Source organism: Mus musculus, chromosome 2 (assembly GCF_000001635.26).
Source record: "Mus musculus strain C57BL/6J chromosome 2, GRCm38.p6 C57BL/6J".
Classification (NCBI taxonomy): Eukaryota; Metazoa; Chordata; class Mammalia; order Rodentia; family Muridae; genus Mus; species Mus musculus.
The window spans coordinates 144,190,321-144,208,483 of NC_000068.7; the positions used below are offsets into that span (position 1 = coordinate 144,190,321).

General features: G+C 48.1%; 1 long non-coding RNA gene across 1 annotated transcript in view; it reads right to left on the reverse strand.

Annotated features, from left to right (window-relative positions):
- Banf2os overlaps window positions 1–17,540 on the reverse strand; it is a 148,719-nt gene extending 131,179 nt beyond the window's left edge. The window contains exons 1-2 of the long non-coding RNA XR_003953916.1: window positions 13,777–17,540; window positions 607–1,714 (exon numbers count right to left, since the gene is read on the reverse strand). This is a non-coding gene — a long non-coding RNA (barrier to autointegration factor 2, opposite strand). The remainder of the gene's footprint in view (window positions 1–606; window positions 1,715–13,776) is intronic.
- Window positions 17,541–18,163: the final 623 nt, after the last annotated feature.

Genomic DNA, 18,163 nt, shown 5'->3' on the forward strand with positions numbered 1-18,163 from the left:
AAAGAAGAGCCTGAGCTAGTCCCCATCAACCCAAGGCAAGCAGGAAGTACTAATCCATCCATGAAGGAGGAGCAGTCACACCTCTTACTACAAGCACAGGGCCCGTGGTGACATCTCAGCAGGGCTGTGGGAAAGGACACATTCAAACCACAGCACTTCCATGAACTTCAGATCTCCAAGTCACCCCTACATGGACTGTTTGGGTAATAATGGCTTTTCCAAACACTTTTTTGGTCAAAACAAAAGGCTGACAGGCAAGCATGGATAGAGAAGGAGTTGGGGGGTAGGGGAGTGAGTACCCCTCATTGATGAACTATTTGCTACTGATAGATTCAGGAAGAAGGGGAGTCATTGCCTCCACTGGTGTACCTAACAGTAACCTCGCCAGATTCCAATTCCAATTCCAGTTCCAACCCAGTCCAACTCAGTGCTCACACAGATGGCCCCGGTTAAACTAAATCATAAAGCAAACTCAAAGTCGTGGGTATGGGAAAGAGATTTGAGGAGAAGGTATTTCTTAGGTCTTACGTTGGGAACAAATGGCAAACTAAGATGCTTATTAACATATCACTGCAAGGCTCTCTCCCAGCATCCCCCAGTCCTTACCTGTTACTGGGCAGACCATCCCCTGCAGCTGGAAGTCTGGTGGTCCCTCCAATTCCAGAGACTGAAAAGTTCCTGCCAGACATTTGGGTCCCCTCCCAAACACCACATCCAAGACCATTTCAAAACAGCAAGCAAAGGGCTGCAAGGATTTTAAACAGACAGAAGGCTCGCCTCGCCCTTTCTTTACTGTCTTAGTAACCCGGCAATCCCATCTGCAGGCAGCTGCTGACTAACAGGACCGCAGGTCTGGAGATAATCAGGAGAGACAGAATGCAGTAGAACTGAGGATCTGGAGATAATCATGGGGAGAGACGGAGTGCAGGGTAGTGTCCGCAGAGAGCCGTGGGCTTGGAAGTGGGCAGAGCTGAGCTCCGCCTCCAGGTTCACCATCTGTAAATCAGAACTAGTCCAGAAAACAGATACGAATGCAGGGATGCACATGTCAGACTCTAGTTAGAATGAATGGTTGTACTAATCAGGGTTCTCTAGAGGAACAGAACATATAGAATGAGTGTGTGTGTGTGTGTGTGTGTGTGTGTGTGTGTGTGTGTTGTGTGCTTTATTAGAGGAGTTTACAGGCTGTGGTCTGACTAGTCTGACAATGACTTGTCTCCCAAGAGAGAATATGGTAGTTGTTCATTCTACAAGGCTGAGTGTCTCAGCTGGTCTTCAGTCTACATTGGAATCCCAAAGAAGTAGGTTCTAACCCCAGCAAAGGAATGCCTCAGCAGCAGCAGTAGTACAGATGAACTTGCCAGCAGGAGTAAGGACAAGCCGGCGAAAAGCAACCCGTCCTTCTTCCATGCCCTCTTCTGTGGGCTGCCACAGAAGGTGTGGCTCACATTTAGAGTAGGCCTTCAATGATCTGCAAATGATCCAGATTTAAGGTGGCACAGCCTGCCTCAAAAGATCTAAAACTTCCTCCACAAGTATGGCAAGCTACTTGGGTTTTAGTTGATTCCAGATGTAGTCAAGTTGACAGCCCAGAGGAGCCCTCACATTGAGGCTCCTATCCTTCCTCAGATCATTCCGGCTTTTATTCTTCTGTTTCCAGTTAGGTTCCTGAGGAGTTACGGTGTGGACTGGCTCCCTCTGGGGTTGGAGAAGCCTGGACAACCAGAAATGATAAACGAAGACATGCAGCTTTTTACTTGTGCTTTTTTTTTTTTTTAAACTGTACTTCTGAGACTACAAGGGTATTCCGGGGTAAGACCACACAGTCTGTCTACCAAACCCCTGTCCACCCCACTGGAGCCCTCTCAGAATGAGACCCTATCCTGCACTGGGAAGTGAGCAGATGAATGCCCAGCAACTACACTTGGGTCCCCGGGTCCCAGGAGCAGGCTCCCTGCCTTGTGGAAATCATGGCACAGGAGTGGTAAGAGGAGAAAGCAGGCTGAGAAGGGTGGAGGTCGAGGGATATGACGGAGCCACAGGCTGTGGAATCCTCAGACAAAGCTGGGGCATTCAAGGAGTGCAGGCAGGTCTCCAAAACCCTTGGCCTTGAGCTCACATCTCTCCATAGCTACAATTTCTAGAGAGATCTCAAAGACAAGGTTTCAGCTGTACAAACAATCCCTCAGAAAGCTGTGCATCCCAGCTCCGGCCGCCAGCTATGTCAGTAAAAGACATATCAGAAAAGAGGGCCGGAAAATGGTCCCACCGCCGAACACGCCTTAAGAGGCTCTGTTTTAAATTAGCCCATGACTTCCCTCCCACTGATGACAATGTCCAGGCCTGACTTTGTCATTTCATGAGCATTTTCAGACATGTCCCAGATCATAAGACAAGACTGTGGTCATTTGCGGCTAGTAAGATGGCTCAGTGTGAGAGGTGCTTGTCCACAAGCCTGACAGTTTAGTTCCAGGACCGACTTGGTGGAAGGAGAGAACTAACTCCTGCAAGCTGCCCTCTGAACCTCACATTGTGACATGTGAGCCCAAAGTGCATTTCTGTTGCTTGTTCTCCCAACACTGACTGATACAGTATGCCGAATCAGCATCTAGAAAATCATTCATGTATTCATTTTCCTATGTATAGTGTGTTTGTGTATGTTTATGTGCACCCTGTGTGTGCATCAGATCCCTTGGACCTGGCAGTTTTTGTGCTGCAATGTTGATGCTCAGAATTGAAGTCAAGTCCTTTGCAAGAGCAGCAAGTGTTCTTACTGCTGAACCATCTCTCTAGTCCCCAAACCAGATTTAAAAAAAAAAAAAAAGCCCAAAAGTTAAATAGTGGGCTGGAGAGATGGCTCAGTGGTTAGAAGCACTGACTGCTCTTCCAGGGATCCTGAGTTCCATCCCCAGCAACTACATGGTAGATCACAACCATCTGTAATGGGATCTAGTGCCCTCTTCTGGTGTGTCTGAAGACAGCTACAGTTACTCACATACATGAAATAAACAAGCAAACAAATAAACAAGCAAACAAACAAATAAATAAGAGTTAAATCGCATTCCAGAGCTACTGGGAAGAAGATGTGCAATTAATTATATCCTCTTAAAGTGTGAAGACTTCGTTCACTCCATTGGCTAATAAGGGAACATGTGAAAATATCCCAACTAGTTCCAAGGAAAAGTGTAAGAGCCACACACCTCTGGGTTATCTGAGTGCTGAGATGAACTTCCATTATATGCAAAAGTTAGCAACAGGGCAATAGCAAGTACAACATATTCCATTGGATACAATTGACATGTCTATGATTATAAACCATTTGCATTGTTACAGTTTTTCTGCTACAGTGTTGCCAACATCAGTGAAGGCAGAACTAGCCTGGAGGAAATCTCTGTGCTGGACACTCAGCAGCCTCTGTGTGTGTGTGTGTGTGTGTGTGTGTGTGTGTGTGTGTGTGTGTGTGTGTGTGTGTGTGTGTTGGAAAGCCTTTTGTGAGTGTTTCCTGATGGTTTTGTGTGAGATGATTACATTGGGGGAAGAGACACTAACGGTTACATTCACCACTTGACCCTCAAACTGGGGTCATGGGAGGGTCTTGAAGGAAAGGTGAGTTAGGTATGATAATTGAGGGCCAACAAGGATCAGATGAGGAAGACGGCCTGGTGAGGTGACCAGGGAAATAGCTGGAGGCTGTAAAACCTGACATTGTCCTTTAGCAGAGTGGGCCTAGCTGCCCAGCTGTCTTTAGGGGAAAACTGATAACTGGCAGGATTGGGGATGTGAATGCTTCTCTGTAGCATCGATATTGTGACTATAGGCTCATTGACAAGAGTCTCCGTGAAGGGGGTGGGGGTGACTGACAACTGCTTGTTCTCAGTAACAGGTATCCTGGGGGTTCCCTGTAGAGGAGCCTTTATCCCTTAAGTTCATCTGAGTGCCCTTGAGTGGGTTTCGGGGAGCATGATGGATCCAAAGCCATTTGTTCCCTTAACAACCGTGAGCCAGGCAAAGACGGTAGGGACAGTTATTGGATGAAGATGAATGAACGGGTAAATGAATGAATGAATGAATGAATGAATGAAAACAAAACACTGACACTTTGTCAACAGTGAGAGGGAGCAAGGCGCTGCCCCTCACAGCCTGAGGAGTTCCCCAATCTCCCTTAGGGACCTCCACTCTGGTACAATCCAATGCTTTACAACAGAAAAGAATTCCAAGAGGAGACAGTATGAATCAGTTGCTGTGGAGAGACATTGTTAATATAGATCTTAAGCACAAGTGTAAATAGAAAGAGAAGCACTTGGAAGAAAATAAGACGAATCTGAGAGCATGGGTGTGGACTTCTCAAAGAGTGAATCAGAGTCAATGTCTTTACAGTAGCCATATATACTGCTTTGATGCTATACCTCGAGCTGCTAAGGAAGCTGATTGAGATCCTGAGGTGGTTCCTATGCACTGGATGGGGTCACCGATGACAAAGTAAAGCCTAAGTCACACGAGGTTTGCAGGGTGAGTTTAGATGGCTTTACTGTAAAGTCTGATGTAGTTAGTGAGGTCCCTGGAGAACATAAGATCTTGCAGCTTCGGCCTTAAGCGTGGTGTACGGTTCCTCTAACATAAAGTCTCCACATAAAGGGAAGCTTGGGTGTCAGCAACCTTCACAGCAACTTGTTTTTTTTTTTTTTTTTTTTTTTTTTTCAAGACAGGGTTTCTCTGTGTAGCCATGGCTACTTGTTCTGTAGGCCAGGCTGGCCTCAAACTCAGAGATCCACCTGCCTCTGCTGGGATTGGAGGCATGTGCCACCACTGCCTGGCTACAGCAAACGTTAACTGTGCTGCACGCCTTGCTTCTCTGTTAGCAAAAGGCTCCAGGAAGATTCTAAGGTAGGAGCTTGCTTTATCTGCCCACGCCCACATTCCTCCCCCTCCGTTTCAGCTCCCTGAAGATCAAAGCAATGTATTTCACCCTCCACTTGCCTGTCAAATGGCGACCTTTAACTGATCATGGACCACATGCCAGGCACAGTACCATGCTTTGTACCTATCAGAGGCAGCCAGTGAAATCTGCTTCGGGGCTTGTCTCAGAGCCATCTTGAAGCCTAGCTTTGCCGCCTACCAGCTGGGCAGCCTTGGGAAAGTTACTTAAGGTCTCTGAGTGTAGCTTTTCTCAACCACAGAATGAGAGCAATCATGATACCTGGGTCAGTAAGTCCTAGTGAATGATCATAGTTAAAATCCTTAAAATAACATCTCAACTGTATTAAATGCTCGTGGCTACTAGCTATGGCCTTCCAAACACTCTGAGAAAGATAAAGACTATTATTGTCCCCATTTTAGAGACAGAAAAGCTGAAGTTTAATTAAAGAGGTTACGTTAAGTCCTCTACCGAGCTTAGCAAGTAGTGGGACTGAAGATTCCAAAACCTATTTGCAGAGCTGCTGTGCTAATAGCCTCCTGATTGGTCATTTTGCACCTTCTGGGTACTCTCTGATGGAGAAGGCTGTCACTGACACACCCTGCCCTGGCCCACACAGAAATGCCACCGCAGCAGAAAAGAGACTCAGAGCAGCGACTCCCGACTCCCCACTCCCAGGAGCTGTCTCTCCAGCTGCAAAGTGACAGAGCTGAGCTACCCAGCTCCCTGGAAGGGCGGGCCGGCGGCAGGTGGCTGGATGCTGAGCCTTCAGGCAAGACCTGGCCACAGGGACATGCTCTCAGGGTGTGCCTAATCGCTTGGCAAGGCTGCTGGACATTTAAATCCGCCTGGGCATAGAACACCCGGACTTGGGCTGGAAAAAAGCCCAACGGAGGCTCGCTGGCCAGCTGTTGGCAGCAGGCTCAGGATGCCACGTTGCAGAGGCGGCCTTTGCTACCCAGCCCCTCTGCCCCTAGTATAAAAGCAAGGGCTACCTCCGTGCCTGGGTGGGTATGGAGGGCAGTGAGGAGTGGCCTCCTTTTCCTGACCTCTGCCAATGTCAACACCCCTGCTCCTTCCCGGGCTCCCATTCCCACCTGCTTCACGTCCTGTCCCTGCATCCCTCGTTTCCCTCCTTGCTCACTTCTTCCCTGCAAGCCTGCTTAAGCACGCAGTCACAACTGTGCACTCGATCACAGCCCCCTGTAAGGACACAGAGCAGGTAAAACCCTTAGGTAGTAGAGTCCCATGGGCCTGAAGCCCTCCTACACTGGCTACTAGCAGTGATTTCCCACAAGTAACAATGAAAAAATGTTACTCAGACTATCCACCCTGTAGGGTTATTGCCAGGATGAAGCAAAATGACGCAGGTCAAAGGATCTGGGATTAAGTCTGGGCTGCTCAGTTAGGTATAAAACAGTTAGGTATAAAACAGTCTAGATTTAAAGCCTTCTCTTCCCAGGGGACTGAGTAGTGGCCAAGGAAGGAAAGATACTATGGCTGAGAGGAGCTCACAGGACCCCAGGAAGAGTACAGCGTCCAACCAGAGTGTGGGTTGTTGGGCCCCGGACCTGGCTGTGACTTCTGGTAGTGAGATCCCTTCCTGTGTGCTGTACCCTAGGATACAGCCTAAGGGTATCTTATGTATGCAGGAACTTCCAGGACCTGAGTAGACTGGGGAGCTTGTGATACAGTCTAACCTGGGTGGGGGTGGGGTTTCAGATGGGGATGGGGCATGCACAGCCCCAATAACTGCTGCACTGCAGGAGCACACATTGCTGGAGCTGCAACAAGGGGGATGCATGATGTTGCCATCTTAAGACCAGCACTTGGCACCCTGTGCTGAACCTTGCTTGCAGGACCCCAGGGTTTTGCAGTCAGGGTTTTGAATGCCTTGCAATGCTCATTCTTGCTGTAGCATGGAAACCTAGGGAGTCCAGTGAGTCACTAACTCCTTATCGGGTTGGTGCATCTAAGACTTTGGTTTAGAGAAAAGTGGGGACTGGGGAACTGGGGCCGCCTCTCTGTCTTCCTGCAGCCAGTAGCTCTTCACTAGACATGCATTGAGCAGTATTTGTGTGCAGAGACTAAAGAGGGACTCCCACCCCAGCCTCCACCTCAGCCCCCTGGTGGTGATGGAGCTCATATTCTGGTAATAGAAGCAGAAACAGAAATGGACAGCACACAGCATGCTGCAAACACTGAAGGAGCAGATAAAAAACAAAAAAACAAAAAACACTGCATTGTCAGGAGAGGACACAGTTCTGGGGGGATGGGACAGTTAGGAAGGCTTCTGATCACAAAGACACCCCCGTTGCAGACTTGGTTGCAAGGTGATCCCATTTGCTCTACAGTTAGAGTAGACAGAATTCCTTCCCTCTTCATCTCATCTAGTGGAGAAAGAAGTTAAGGGGGCTGGAGAGATGGCTCAGCCGTTAAAGGCTACGCTCACAACCAAAAATATAAGAGAAAGAAGTTAAGGCATGGAGCCAGAGAGGTCATGCAGAAGTTAAGAACACACACTGCCTTTGCAGAGAGCCAGGTCTGGTCCCTGGTGCCCATGTTGGGCAGCTCAGAAGTCCAGTCTGTAACTCTAGCCCCAGCAGATGCAAAGCCCTCTTCTCTCCTCTGCAGGCAGCTGCTGTGACATATGCACATATCCACACTCACACACACATAATTAAAAATAATATATATTTTTATATTAAAGTCAGATTTATTCGAAAGTTGCTCTCGGGCAAGAGAGCTCACTGGCCCCATGGACAGAGGCTAGGAAAGTCGCCATGGGAAGATGGGGAGGAGTGGGGGTGGGGAAGAAAAAGCTACTTAAAATAAATATTTTGAAACAAATAACAACAAAAAAGAAGTTGAGCCGGGCATGGTGTCGCATGCCTTTAATCCCAGCACTCGGGAGGCAGAGGCAGGCGGATTTCTGAGTTCGAGGCCAGCCTGGTCTACAAAGTGAGTTCCAGGACAGCCAGGGCTATACAGAAAAACCCTATCTTGAAAACCCAAAAAAAAAAAAAAAAAAAAAAAAAAAAGAAGTTGAGACACTGAACGTGAGAAGCGTCTGTCTCTCCCTGAGCAGATTTCCCGTAAGCTGGCCCCAACACCCCTCCTCCTGTTCCATCTTCCAAACTCCACTGGAGATTACTAGAAGACAAGAGAGGGGAGGAGCAGAAGCAGGCAGATAAGCAAGGCCAGGCAGCCACCAGCCTGCTGCAGCGTCTGGACTTTGTACACGTGGGCGAGGAGCACTGACCTAAGCACCCTACCCCCACCCCACCTCCACACAGCCCCACCAGCTTCAAGGCCAGATTTTGTCCCTGATATTCCCAGAACTGGCCCCCAAATGGAGCTCTTAACTACCGGGTGTGGTTTGGCACGCTATGATTTTAAAAGAGACAGAAGGAATGGTGATTACATTAGGCCCTGCTGGTTCTCTGTGCCCTCAATGTGTCAGTGGAGGACCAAGGGGACCCGAGGGTTTTAAGGGCTTTGAGTGAGTGAGTCCTGTGCTAGGACTCACAGGTACCAGTCCATCAGACAGACAATCCAAACTCTCTGCTGCAAGCATACAGAAATCCAGAGCCCAGGGCAGCACTTCCTGGCGGAGGAGGAAGGCTCCGGGAGATATAGGTTTCAACGCCACAGGGAAGCCGACAATGACTATGTGAGCTCTCTGACTCAGCCTTTGTGTACCGCACTTCCTGAACAGGCACAAGAGCAGATAACGGGCAGGGGATCAGCCTTACAAAAGAAAATGCAGGGCACACAGTTACATTGAAATCACAGGTAAACAGGAATTTTTTTTTTTTTTTTTTTGTGGAAGTCCTGTCTTGTCCATGGCTTTGATTTTCATGGCTCAGTTACTTGGTATCATCTCTAGTCCCAAGGATTACATGGAAAAATTGAGACGTAAACAATAATGCATACATTCTAAGTTGATCTTCTGAGTATCATAACGAGCTCTCAAACTGTTCTCTCTTTCTCCTGCATCTTGAGTTAACCTTTGCCCAGCATGTCTGCTCTGTATCTATGCCAATGGGTAGCCATCTTGCTTATCAGCTCATCTGATAAGGTATTACATTCTATCTGTGTTCTATCTGAGACCCAATGTGAACTTTCTGAGAGACCACGATGCCTGCACTTCTCGCCTCTGCTGATCTTCACATGAAGACACTAATCCCTGCACAGCATCACAGGACAAAGGGACAGCCATGCTGCACAATACGATATTCTAGGAGACGAGGGTTGGAGAGATGGATCCTCGGGCAAAATGGTTGCTGCATAAGTGGGAGGAGCTGAGTTCCGGTCCCACAGATTGACAAACCAGGCTAGGGAAGCAGAGTAGGGAAGCCAACCATACACTGTTGTTTTGTCTCGTTTTCTAAGATTGGTTCGCCGGGTATGATGGCACACACCTGAAACCCTAGCACTAGAGAGGCCGAGTCAGGAGAATTTTGAACTCATAAATAGTCAAGGGTCAGAGAGTGAAATTCCACACAGCTGTCAAAATTTTGGAATGTGTCTTATATACCCTGGGTTTTGAGTTGCCTAAAACTAAATAGCAAGCTAAACATGCACACACAGACACACACACACAGGCATGCATGCATGCAGATACATTATAAATATAGCTGTACTATATAATAATATAGTACAATTTCATTGACATAAAAATATACAAGTAAATATGGAATATGTGAGTATGATACAAACATAAACATAAACAAGCACACAAAAGCACAATAAAAGTGTTCATTAGGCCTGGAGAGATGGGTCTGGGGTTAAAAGCACTGACTGTTCTTCCAGAGGACACAGATTTGATCCACACCACCCCCACACATATGACAGCTTCTATCTGTAATTCCATGACATCCAACACCCTCTTCTGGCCACTACAGGGACTGTATATACATGGTGTACAGACATACATGCAGGTAAAAAAAAATACATATAAAATAATAAAATAAAATTTTTCGTAAAAGTGTTCTCTCCAAGCTGGAAAAAACCTGAAAGTCTACTCTCAGGGGACCAGAAGACATCACAAAAGCTTCCAAAGAGGGGAGCAAGTCCTAGTGAGCTATGGCACTTAGGAACTACAGCCACCAGCACAGATTACGGCATCATAATGTTAAGGGTGCAGTAGTGGCACACATAGCTTGGTGGTAACCAACAGCTCTCTAACTGGACCTAAGACCCACTCAATAAGAGGGATCAAGCCTGGTACTGGGAACCTGCCAGCTACCCAGGGCGAGTGAAGCCATGGATCTTGGAGGAAAACCTGGAACTACCACTTCAATAAACCAGCATAATTCCTCACTAACCACACTTGAAATATTTGTTTTTATACCCACAGATAAATGCAGTCCCCACCCTTCATCAAGGAAATGTCTCTTTGAAACAGACAGAGGCCGCTAAAGAAAATCACACCTGGTCAAAATGCAGAGTTGCAGAGCCCAGTTCCCATAGACAGATCTACAGTACAACTCCTACACCAAGGTTCAGGGAACATTGCGGAAGAGGAGAAAGAAAAATTTTAAGAGCCAGAGGAACAGGGGGCTCACTGTGAGCCTGTATGCCCTAGGAGTGTCAGAGCTACACCCTGAAGCTTCACCAACATGGTAATTATTCATGAGTAAACCCCTAGGCCATGTGCTTTGTCTCATTCCCCAGCTAGCCCTTAGCTTAGTTAACCTGTTTATTCTAGTCTATGTCTACCACATGGCTAGTCACCTCTCCTGAGTTTCATGTGTCTGACTTCCTCAGAGTTCAGAGCGAATCTCTAACTCCCAGAGTTCCAATCTCTCTCTATTGGAACTCCCACCTTCTATTTCCTGCCTCCGCTAATAGGCCATCAGCTTTTTATTGACAGGTGATGCCTCCACACAGTACAGAAGAGATTCTTTCCACACACTCATACAAATAAAAAAATAAAACAAACAAACAGTATTTACCAAAAAGCTAAGAATGCTGATAGCGCCATGAGAGTTTTTTTTTTATCTTCGTCTTTGTATTTTTCTGTATTATTTTTTAAAAATTCACAATAGACACGTATAAGTTTAACAAAGCAATTTTTATTACACTTGTTTATTTTGTGTATGTGCACTTACATGAATATGTGTCGTCGTGTATGTGTAGAGGTCAAAGGACAACTTGTGGGAATTGATTCTCTCTTTCCATCACATAGGTCCTGGAAATTGAACTCAAGTTATCAGTTCTGGCAACAAGTGCCTTTGCCCACTAAGGCATCTCACTGGCACATGAAACAATTATTTAAAAAATGATTTTTTTTTCTGGGCAGTGGTGGTGCACACCTTTAATCCTAGCACTTGGGAGGTAGAGACAGGCAGATCTCTGTGAGTTTGAGGCCAGTCTGGTCTACAGAGCTAGTTCTAGGACAGCCAAAGCTATGCAGAAAAACCCTGTCTCAAGAAAAATCACCCAATCAAACCTAAAATACAAAAACAAAAATAATTTGCAGTGTCTGCTATGCATGAGCACCTGAATTCAGATCCCAGGGACAGAGAGGTGACTATGGCTGAGATGGGTCGTGTCCCTGGGCTCTCCTACCCTCATCCTCACCCCTGAAGTCTGATTAGTTACATTTTTATGGAGTCCAGTGCAAACCAAAAACAGAGCGTTATCAGAATTTCAAGTTGGGTTAAGGCAGATGGATGACAAGTTCATAGTCAGGCTGAGCAGCTTATTAAGACCCTGTCTCAAGACAAAATTTTGAAAAGGGCCTGGAAAAGACTCACAGGTAGAACACTCACCTGGCACATATGAGACCTGAAGTTTAACCCCCAGCCCTTCAATAAAAAAAAAAAAAAAAATTCAAAATGACAACACGGAGCCTGCAAGGTGTGGGGCACTTCTGAGTGTGGTGCCTGTGTGACTCCACAACCCAGGGGCTGGCAGGCTGTCCCTAACTATCACGGCCCAGCTGAACAGAGAATAGAGGATTTCCCCCAGAAAAATAGCTAGGAATGGAGCCAGGAAATCAGTCAAGGCCTTGGGAAGCCAGGGCCTGAGAGAGATACAGTCCACGTCAGCCCCCAGGAATCCCACCAGGAGGATCCAGTAAATATTTGTAGTTTTCCATTTGAAACCTTGGCTCCAGAGATGTTTAAAGCCCAGAAGCAGACTCTGAGGGTCATGGGTGATGGACAGCTTCGGTTAGCAAAGATGCAAATCAGAAGGCCTTTGCTCAGGCCAGGCTAGGGAGTCTGGAGCTGGTGTCTGCTGCATGGAATCTTCAGGCTATTTCAAAGGATTCTTCTCCGAAGAAGACATGCATACACACACACACACACACACACACACACACACACACACACACACACCTGTGCTTTACCCACAAATCTCTCTCTGAGGCCGTCATTTTACCCCCAACGTGCCACCTATAAGCTGTCCCCCAGGAACCTGCCCCTGGGCCTCCCACCCCCATGCCTCCTGGATCTTGGGCACCACAAAGAGTGCCTGTGTTGCAGGCCAGCAGAAGCTGTGCCTGCAAACAGCCTACACCTCCCAGAGGCCACAGGGCATAAAGGCTGGTCTGTGTGGCCTGCCTGGTGGGCCCACAGCCTCCCTTCCTCCACCAGGCACAGAGATTGAGTCATCAAAGTTTCCCAGGAGGCTGTCAGGGAAGCTGAGGGGACAAGGAGATGCCTAACTTAAAGGTCCACACTGACCCTGAAGGACTTCAGTGTGCTAGCGAGCTGTGGGCCACCTCTAGACTTTCCTACAGTGGATGAGCAGCTGCCCCCTCCCCCTCCCCTCCCTCCTTCCTCCTCCCCACCTCTCTCCAATTGGTTCTATCTCACTCTTCCTTAATCAGAGTCTTCCCATACTCAATACGGGAAATCACGGTTGTCCATTAAGCCAAAGTTGTCCATTAAAACCATCCTCTCCTGGATACTTGCTGCTCAGCCAAATTGGTCTTTATTCCCCCAGTACGAGGATTGAACCTTGAACCCAGAGCCTTGCAAATGCTGAGAAGCTCCCTGTCAGTGAGCTTTATCCCCAAATCTTTGTTTATGTTTTTCATTTTGATTTAAAGTTTCTCTCGAAGTTTCCCAGGCAGACCTTTATCTTTCTATTCTCCTACCTCAACCTCCTTAGGAGCAGCGATGAGTAGGCCCATACCATTGGGCCCAGCTCCATCAGCCTTTGAATACTCTGGAGAAACTGGGCTCCTCCAGAGTCAGAGCTCTCCAGACTGTCAAGTCATCCAACCCCACAGACCTCCATGTGCCTCCATCTCCCCAGCCCCTTCCACTGCCAGGAGTGTCCCTTCAGCACACTGTAACACACTTGAACACGCTCTACTGAGTACCTTCTGTGTGCCAGGCACAGTTTTACAGTGCTTGCCATCTATGTTAAACAGGACCCCAGGGACATCTGTCTCCATAGCAATGGCTCCCGCGCTGGGCCATGGGTTGATGCAAGTCATGTGCCTTCATGAGCACAGCAGTTGCCCAGTATGTGGTTCTCAGTTGGGAAGACTGTTTCTCTGTTAGGTACCTGGGTACTGATAGCCCTACCCAGCCCAGGGTTCTCCACTGTTTACCTGTGCTCTGGTGGACAGTCAGACGGGGCTTTGCTTCCATGCCCACACTGCAGGTTTTGCTTCACAAAACCCCTCAGCCTATACTAAGACCAGCCCACAAGTGACCATAAGTCAAGGAAGACTGGAACAAACCTCACTGAGGAGGGTCTGGATCCAAAAGGAAAATACTGCAACCTCCCCTCCTCAGCAGAGCTGTGGTGATGTATCTGCCTGGCTCCTCCCATGACTCCAACAGTGTAGAGGAGCCCCAAGTGTCCACACTAGTATCCAACACAGAAGCACTCACCACCGGTTTCTCCTCTCCCTCTTCCCGCTTCCTTCCTTGCTTGTGAAAGTCAAGAAAGTAGCAATCCTAGAGTCTGCTTTGGGGCAGCACATCATTCCACATCTTCTGTCTGTCTGGGCTCTCCTCTTTGACTTCCTTCAGCAAACGTATGTCAAGTGCCTGTTGAGTATAAGGCGGCAGTGACTCAGGCACTGTAAACCGTTCTGGGGGCTCTGTCACCATTCTCCTCTACTCAATCTCACCTTATGGGGCAAAGAAGGGAGTAGATCCCATGCAAGGGAAAGGGTGAGAGGAAAGGGCCAGAGGAGGAGGGAGACATGGCTGACAGATACTATGCCATCAATTCCAGGGGACAGAGCCTAGCTTCCCAGTCCTCCTTCTGGGACTGGATCCAACCAATAGGAGACATGATATGAGGTGAAGTGGAGGAGAGTGTTATCCACCACACACACCCCATTTCTTCCTCCCTCAACACAGGTCCAGTGGAGGCTCCATGCAGTGATCTCTGCGGGCTTCCTTCCTGACCAGGTATTGGAAGTCATCCATGAGTCATCCTTCAGGAAGAGGGTCCCAGGACTCTTGGGTCCCACTCAGCTGGGAGCAGTCCCTCGGTAAAGATTGCCTGTGTAGTAATGCATGCTGAGTTGTTCTTGTCTCCTGATGTGGCCCACACTGTTGGCAGTCTGATGGAACTAAGCCAATACTCCCCGCCTTTACCTCATGCAAGTCAAGTGATACTCTTCAGTTGTTGGCCCAGACAACCTCATGTCCTCCCAGCTCCGTTTGCCTATGTGGAAAATGAGGGTGATGACCGTGAGCTGACCAGCCTTAGACTGTCACATGACTAATTTCCTCTTCATACTGGCCCAGAGAAGAGATGAGGATAGGGGGTGGGGGGCAGGGTTCAAGAGGCTCTGGGCTCCTGACAACAATAAAGCCCGAAGGCAGCCCAAAGGCATGTGTCATGGCCGCTTCTTTTTGTCCCACATCTCTGGTGAACCTCTCACATAGCCTTCATATGGCTCACCCAAGCTGACAGGATTTTACATACAAAATAGACACAGGCCACTCACTTTCCACAAAACGGGCTCATGCTTACCCTGCAGCTTTTATTGTCTCTTAGCCTGTCTTCCGCCCCTATAAGAGAATTCGAGAACCTGGGTAATTTATACACGACAGACATTTTAACTCATGATTCTGAAGGGTAGGGAGCCCAAGCATGTAACAGCTAGCAAGAAGCTTTAAAACTGCTGCCTCAGCCCATGGCAGAAGGTGAAAGGGGGTGACAGGGTAAGAACAGAAGGGGGCTGAATTCATTTTACAACTCACTCTGGAGACAACAAACCCACCCCAAGCTCTGTTAAACCATGGAGGCGGAGTTCTAGACTCCCAACACAGATACCCTGAGGCTTACTGTTTCAAATGCATAAATTTAGCAGACACATTCAAACTCTCCTCACCATGTGTCTAAGCACAGCTGACATCCTTCCGCTGTGAGCATCCTCAAGGCGGACGTGCTACCGGTGTTTGTTTCGTTGGCTTGCCCCTTCACCTTCATAACTATCTCTGGGATTTGGTGCATAACTTACTTCCCTGGACCTTTCTCCCAGAACCCCTCAGGAAGCAGGAAAGTTGCTGTCATACACTCTTTGATCTGATGGTTTTGTTGTTTGAGACAACGTCTCACTATCTAGCCGTGGCTGGCCTGGACTCACTATGTAGACCAGGCTAGCCTTGAATTCACAGCGATGTTCCTGCCTCTGTGGTGTGCACCACCACACCCTGCCAACCTGGCTATCTGAGGCTCACTCACAACAGTAACAGAGAATTTATTTTCCTTCCATACCCCTCACCTTCCTCTTCCTTTCCCTTCTCAAAATAACTGTGAATTTATTCTGAGCAGTCTGCGATGGTCCTCTCGGGGATGAAAGCATTATCCGTTATTCCCATGGACGAGACTTTTAAAACCCAGTTGATTTTTGTTCTGAAGAAAGACACAAAAACCAATCTGCCCCTTGCCCCAAAGGCCAGCTCTGGGCTTTCAAGTTCAAACAGCAGCCATTCCAGTGCAGCTTCAAGTTTTCCTTGGGGCCTTCAAAAAAAAAAGAAAAGAAAAGAAAGAAAAGAAAAGAAAAAAAGAAAGAAAGAGAGAGAGAAAGAAAAAAGAAAGGAACACTGCAGAGAGTTAAAAGACCCTGTTCAAAACAAGACTTTGAATATCAAGTGGACCAGCACGAGGAATGCAAACAGCACACTCACCTGGGCAAATTGAGAAGAGTTTAATAGAGACCATATACAAAGATGCAGGTCAGTTTATAAGACGATATAAAGCTCATCCTATGGCCAGCATCAGTAGGGGACCCTCCCAAAGGTGAGGGAACAATTACAGGAACTCAGAAAAGACACCACAGAGAGGGTCCCAGCCAGAAAATGTGGCTTTGGGCAGGAGATGCACCCAAACGACAGGGGCTCAAAAAGGAAAAGGTTATGGGGAGGGAGACACCCTGACTCTCTCTCCCTGTCCTCTAGGTACATCTTGAGGACCTAGAACAACATCCTAGGAACCCCTGATGCAGGCTTTAGGATCCAGCATCCCAAGACACTAAGCTGAGTAGATGAGGCACCAGGCAAAGCCCAGGTGCAAATGGGACATCTCCAGTACAGATGCACTGGGAGTCCACATTCCAATTAGACATCACCGGGTGAGTAGAGCCAGGGACTAGCAATTTTTCCAGGTTTATTATTCTTTTACAAATATCATCAACTATTTCCCTTCAAAAGGCAAAGTTTACCCAGCAATTAGAATTTGATTTTAATTATGGGGTTCTTTTTGTCCACTGACACATTGCTGTTTCTGGCCTCATACATTCAAGTAGATAAAGGTATGGAGCACAGTGGCAGTTTGTGTGTTTCTTGCAGCTCCACCCCCAGTCCTGCAATGTCCTCACTGACTGCATATAAAGGAGGGAAGAAAGCAGGAGGTTTCCCCAAAAGGATAGCTGGGAGGGGATACATCCACAGAAATGCCAGCCAGCCCTTGCACAAAGACTCGCATGCTGCCTTGCAAAGGTCACTCCCTACGTAAGTGGCTAAGCTCAGATCAGAATAGCTGCCTGTGCTCACCTGGACAGCTGACATCACAGAATCTCCAGGTGGCACTCCAGGTGGCCTTCTAGAGCAACTGATCCTTGAGCCCCAGATCAACAGAAGCCTTCCCAGAAAGGCCATTTCTCCATATTGCCATCAGGAATCCCCAGGTCTACCTAACCTGAGAGGCAAAGACCTTGGCAAGTGGCTTCCAGCTAAGGTTCCAAGAAGGGCGCTTCCTCCCCCCCCCCTCTGTTCTGACTGTCACACATGATTGCAGAATTGTATCTTCACTCATACCAACATAAGGCAACAATACAGCCAGACCCTGGGTACAGCTGGGAGCTCTGCTCAAGCCCAAGAACAAAGAACACCCCACCCATCCTGGGGGGTGGGGCTGACAGACAAACAGCTGGATTCACATAAAGTTCCTAAGATATGGCATCACCCAGTACTCTGCTGGACATGAGATGTCAAGGCAGGAGCTGTGGAAATAAACAAAGCTATCACAGGCACCCTCAAATCTTTCTGCATACTTTGCCCCACATACCCCTGGTGCCAGCACATAGGTGCTGCCTTTAATAGACTTGGGAAATGAATCAGAAAAGCACCATCCCGTACCGAGCAAGGGCAGACTGCATGAAGGTGAGAAGCCAGATTTCTAAGATTTTTGTTAACAACTGACCTTTGCAGACAGATCCAGGAGAGATTTTTCTCTTGGCACAGTGTCGGAGACCTGAGAGAGGGGAGGGAATGCCAGGCCTGGTGATGTGCATCTTTGCCTCTCCTGGGAGCATCCCCTGGGTCCTCTTGAAACACCTATTGTTTCCTGAATGGTGGCTGTGGGCTTGCTGGTTCCTTTGCGTCATAATTCCTCAATGGAGGCCATTGTCTCCTGCCACAAGCCCCACAGTTCTTGTCTTTCTCGGTGACAGTGTAACAGGATCCAGCAGTGCCCAAAGGAGGCCTCCATTCCCTGCCAGAGTGGGCAGAAGCTACATGGGCATCGTGGAGGAAAGACAGGCTCGCTCCACCCCTTAACTGGAGACAGAACTTGGCCTACCTGGCCGGAGCAGATTTCAGTCAGTCAGTACAGCCAGCTCCTGTTCATCCCGATCCTCGAGCCACGTGACAGCCCGTTTCCGCTGCTCTGCAGACTGCCAGCCTTCAGGGGTACACCATACCTCCTGGAAGTGGGACCCATGGTCGTTCCCTCCTATGCTGAATGGAGCTTGCCTGTATAATCTGTTGTAGGAACGGCAGAAAGGGTCCTGCTCATAAAAGACACCGTGGCTTCTGC